A 6159-nucleotide genomic window follows, 5' to 3' on the forward strand; every position below is an offset into this window, starting at 1 on the left:
TCATAACGTTTTTAAAATGATATTTACTGCCTGACTAATGTGGCTCAGTGGTTGAGTGTCAACCCACGAACCAGGAGGTCACTGCTCAATTTCTGGTCGGGGCACATGCCGGGATTGCAAGCTCAGTCTCCAGTTGGTGGTCTGCAGGAGGTGGCCAATCAATGGTTCTCATCATTGATGTTTCTATCTCTCTCTCCCTATCCCTTCCTTACTCTGAAACCAATAAAAACATATTAAAATGATATTTACTCAATAATTCCATTCCTTATAATAGATATTTACTATTAAATATTCCATAATAGATACTTACTATTAAAGTTTTTATTTATATCCTTCCAAACAGCTATCCTGTTCTAAACAGCTCCTTCAGACCCTTAAGCCCTGCTCCAGTGGGCCAATTGTCCCACAGAGCCCAAGACCTCTACCAGAGCAGTCCTAGAATGGAGATATTTGTTTAGAATCCACATTACCCTCTTCATGAATGGTGAACTTCTGGCCAATCGAAACACCACCCCTACACACACACACACACACACACACCGATGTTTTTGCATGAATGTTTGCCAAGTCAGATCTCTTCCATCCCATACTTGTATAATTGTTTTTTCAAAACTAAATTCCAAGGACTTTTGATTTTACTTGTCTATGTTTTGGGCCAGGCACTATATAATGTGTGTGTGTGTGTGTGTGTGTGTGTGTGTGTGTGTGTGTGTGACAGAGAGCGGAGGCAGTGCGATGTACTAGGATGGAAATATTTTTCTTGCCAAGGCCACAACATTTTTGAAAGTCCTCTTTTGGAATTGCTGTTGAACCAGTATATGTACCATATAAGAAAATCAGCCTCATTTATTTATAGTCACACCTTGTTTGGAAACAAAATAATGTTCTTCAGCTTGATCACCCACATCATTCACTAGATTTGCTGCCAAGCAGCTTTAAGCTGCTTCTAAAAATCAAGTGTGCCTTCAAGAAATAAAGACCTTCCTGAGAAGAATCCAAAGAATGTGCTATTGGCTATGGAGGGTTCTTTTCCCAAACAAAAATTCTAGAAAATGTAAGGAAACTGTACCTCTTGGAAGGACACAACACGAATTTACGTAGATAGAGAAGGTCTGCCAGGTTTGCCAAGGAACCAAAAAAAAAAAATAAGCTCAATGCTCCCTATTCACTGTTACATTTTTAAAAAACAAATGTACTGACTTTGAAAGATTCACTTTAAAAATAGAGCACAGGGCTGGCATGCAGTTGGTGTTTAATAAATGTTTAATGAAACCAGTATTCATTAAACAAGTATTTACTGAGCAATGCTTTGTGCCAGACCCTGTGTCATGAACTAGAGATACAGCATATGAGACAGACATAGTCCCTGCTCTCATGGGGTTTCACATCTATTGAGGGAAAGAAACAAGAAATTACAATATAACATAAACACTATAACAGGAGTGTACATGGGATGCATAGGAGAGCAGAATGGGGGACATATTACAAACAATGGGTCAGGATATAACCCTTGAAGAAAGTGTAGAAGAAAGGATAGGATTGTCCCATTTTAAAAGAAAGTATAGAAATTATCCAGGTTACAAAGGGGAGAAAGTGTCTTAGGCAGAACAGTATGATACAGGTCCATAGTGGACCATGCACAAGGCTGTTGTGTTATTTGCCATCATGGGCATTGCAGGACACACGGGTGCCTATCCATGCAAGAGAGGAGAGGTACAATGTGGAGGTCCACAGAGAGCTGTGTAGTGGCCAGAAACAATGAACTATATGTACACCCAATAGTATGGATATATCTTAATATCATAAGATGGGTAAAAATGGAAAGAAATCAGATATTCTACATAGCATCTCACCATAATAATAAATTAAGATATATTCACAGAAGACTCTACTCATTTTATAAGAATACATGCACACTAAAAGATAGACATTGACCACATTAAAATGGTTGCCTTTGCACGGAGGGGAATGGGAGTGGACTTTGGAGATAAAAAGGAGTAAATGAATGAGTCAAACAAAGCAAAAGAGGAATCTTGTCTGGACTAACTCTGATAATATACCATGAACTAGCAGTAACTTTAAGTCACTCCTTTGAACCTGAGGTCACAAACAAGCCCAAAGCTCACAGAAAGAAAGGAAATTTTCTTTGTTAAATGGCACTTAAATATATAAAATAAATATCAAAAATATAAGTCTTTGTTTAACTATGGTTGCAAATATCAAAAAATTTCTATATGTGACACGGCACCAGAGTTAAGTTAGAGTTTTTCAAAATGCTGACACGCCGAGCTCAAAAGGTTCGCCATCACTGTCTTAGTTGCTCAATAAATATATATGGAAACAATGAACAAATGAACAGTTGAAGAGTTGTACCTCAGGCCACTTGAAACTATTGGCTAAACAAATATACCTTCAATTACATGACATATCTGCCACCCAATTATACATCAACTTAAACATTTTGGAGGTGACTCTGAAGTGACCCATCACTTAACTGCAGCTTTAGTTTGAGACAACATATTTAAGAGCACTTTTGGACAGATTATAATTACAGTTTTTTTAGATGAAAATCCAGTTTTCAATACCATTAGACAATGGATTTGTTATATTTATGCTGCTTGGTTGGAATCTTGAACACATAGAGATTATCAACTCCAGTCCTCACATTTTACAGATGTAGAAGTTGAGGCCTGGAGAAGTTAAGACACTTGCAGAAGGTTACACAGCAAGGTAAGTGAAAAGTCAGGACTGACTCAATCAGAGCCTTTTCCAACACATGATATATACCTTGTCACCCTGGAAAAGCAGAATGAATAAATGGTTACAGTGGTTTGCCAGAGTCAAGACTGTTTCCTAAAATCTGTACCCATACAGGCAGAGTTAGTTATACTGATCTTCATTTTGATCCTCATGGCAGTTTTTAAAAAAATCCCTTATCTAACAAAACACATTGCCTTTCCAAATTAATGTGTTCAAGCCAGGACCTGCTTTGAGATGTTTAATGTTGCCCTTACAAATTGGAACCTGGAGTGCGGGAATTCCATCATCCTCATGAAGACTCCTTGTCACAACAGAGGCATTGTTCTCCTCACTCATACTGTTTGGTTTCGTGCCTTTTCTGTAAGATGTTAGGTATTTATTTTGTTTTGTTGGTGCTTTTGTAATCAGTCTAGACATAGGCCTACACTGAACCATTCAGGAGGCAGATAAAACTCCCACAGTGGAATTAGGTAACCCCCTTTGTGCTTTTCTCTCTGGGAAGGCAGGGAAGCAGCTCCCCCACACCAGTCCCGAAGCCAAAATGTTCATGAAAACTACCACAGAATTGACTGAATTCACTAACAGAGGAGGTAGGAAGTATTCTGTCTCTGAAAATATGCTCAGTCCCATAAGTAATCTTCATTTTGTACTAGAATGAATTTGCTGCACATATTTGTATCTTAGCCAGGGCACCAAATGTTGTCTCATTGGAAATGAAAAGTCTCTTTTTGAATGGATCATGGAGACTGCTTACTACTTCTGTGTTTCCACAATTGAGGAGCTGTAGATTTTACTTTATCCTGAACAAGCAGAGGTATATATAGGAGGTGGCTTTTATTTGCTCTGTTGATGCAATTGTTTTGAATTTTTACATTATTACAGAACAAACAGGAGCATGAATTGTTTCACAATTTACATTGCTGATTACATTTACTTTTACCATTATAACACATTGTCAATCAATAGGAACAATGTTTTAACCTTCTGGAAAATCTAAAATAGTGCATCCTTCCCCCATAGCCTCCCTAACACCGTACCTGCAACAGGAGAATCTTCTGGAAGATAGGGAATTCCAACTAAGAATGTGTATCTCAGGCTTTCAGTCAGTTATACCATTCAGCTCAAGATCTCCCACAGTGCAAAGCTGTACCTCTCACACATGGCAACATCACAGACAACGTTTGTGGAATTGAATGTCGATTTGAGTGGCCACAGCTCTGGCAGATGGGGTGGTAACTATTCACTTTCTCTCAGATAAATGGTCCATAGATGGTCACATCCATACAGCAAGGCCACCAAGCACCAGCCAAATGTGAAACTATCCTCAAGTCTGACCTACTACTAATGGAGCATTCATTAGTAATCTAGAGCTCGCTTAACTTAGAATAATATAACATTGCTTTTGTCATGTTATCAACACGAAAATTTTCTTCACTCACAATTTTCTAGAATTTATGGCTACAGTTGAAAAAACACAACAGGGAAAAAATGTTGTCTAGGAACAACAGCCAAAAATAGGACTCTTTCCAAATGGCCGCAAGCCTGTCTACATTTCTAAATGAATTTCCTCCTTAACTCCCTACTTAGAGCAATCAGAATACTAAACCATCAAAGAAGGATTCCATGCATTCCCAATATGTTTTTGTTCAGTGTATTTCACTGTATTTTAATTCTGGGAATATGGATAAGCCTTGTGTATACATATACAAAAAGAAAATGACATATTTATTTTTGCCAAATATTTTGGATGATAAAGAGTTTACTGCATTACAACTTTTTTCAGTTCAGAAGCTCTTGTTTAAAGGTTGTCTTTTTATTATCATGAGTATTTAAAACACAGTTTTGGGCTCCCAATGATTAAAATATCCCAAATTGATTGCCACAAACTCTCCTTTCCAGGGGTAGGTTTCCATCTCCTGTTTTCTTTAAATTACTGATAAAATTTGATATTTTCTCTGCCATCAAAGTGGTTATTTCTAGCATTGATGGTGTCATTTCCTCTGATTCCAGACACTCATTTAGTTCTATGGCACCCAATCATGTAAAATCTATTATTCCCTGGCATGATTACCTCACATGAGTTTTGAGAAAATTGGAAAAGTTTTAGTCAAGAGCATCTCACTGTCTATCATCAGGTCAGCTAAAGTATTAACAAGAACATTATATTAGATTTTAAAAATTTTCATCACAAGGAAAAATGTGTATCTATATGAGATAATGGATGTTCACTAAATTTATTGTGTAATCATTTTGAAATATACACATATAGCCCTAACTGGTTTGGCTCAGTGGATAGAGTGTCAGCCTGCGGACTGAAAGGTCCCAGGTTCAATTCCAGTCAAAGGCATGTACCTTGGTTGCCGGCACATCCCCAGTAGGAGGTATGCAGAAGGCAGCTGATTGATGTTTCGCTCTCATCGATGTTTCTAATTCTCTATCCCTCTCCCTTCCTCTCTGTAAAAAATCAATAAAATATATTTTAAAAAATATATACACATATATCAAATCCTCACATTTATCACTTTAAACTTATGTTATATGTCAATTACATTTCAATAAAACTGGAAAAAGTATATATTACATTAAGCCCCATACTGCCTACTCTCAGGCTTATCTTGAGGCTCATTTGAGTGAATGGACAGAAAAGTGTTTTAAATAGCTTGATATATCCATTAGAGATTTTTGAAAAATCAACTACCAAATTTTCAATGTGAGGATATCAATACATGGAGAGTGTTAAGGCCTGCCCCACAAGAGTGGGAAGCTCTCAGCTCTCGGAAGCCTTTGTAACCACTTAGCACCACCTGACTTAAGCAGGATCCTACCTGTCAGTATGAGGATTCTCCTCAGCCTCAAACGCACCGTGACCCTCATATCAAAAGAATCTCTCAGAAACATAAGAAAAGGCTTACAGCTTCCAACCAGCTCGTCCAAGCATTTCACACTTGAAGCTTGGAGGTCAACTTCAGAAGGCAGGGACTAAGATGGTTACTAAGAATTGAACACTCTGGCTTCATTTAATTCAAAGACTCAATGTTACTTTTGAAGGGAACATTACTGAAAATTCATAATTAGGCAAGGCCAAAAGCTCACATGAGCATTGCAAATAATTGTTATGAATATGTCTTGCCTCATCTCTTGTTTTATTTCTCCTGAAATAGCCCTTTTTAAAACCTTACCAGTGATCTGATTTTTCTGACAATGAACTAGGAATCCAGCTGCCCCCATCCCTGATCTTTTGCATTTAGGGATTCAAGGTTCCTTTTAAGGTTTCTTTCAACAGCTCTCCTATTGGTCACTTTTGCTTCATCCCATTGCTAGGGCAGGAGATAAGACTCAACAAGATCCCATGCATTATATTCATTCCCAGGAGATTAAACTGAACTCACTAATCAACTG

The sequence above is a fragment of the Myotis davidii genome, unplaced genomic scaffold, assembly GCF_000327345.1.
Source record: "Myotis davidii unplaced genomic scaffold, ASM32734v1 scaffold631, whole genome shotgun sequence".
Lineage (NCBI taxonomy): Eukaryota > Metazoa > Chordata > Mammalia > Chiroptera > Vespertilionidae > Myotis > Myotis davidii.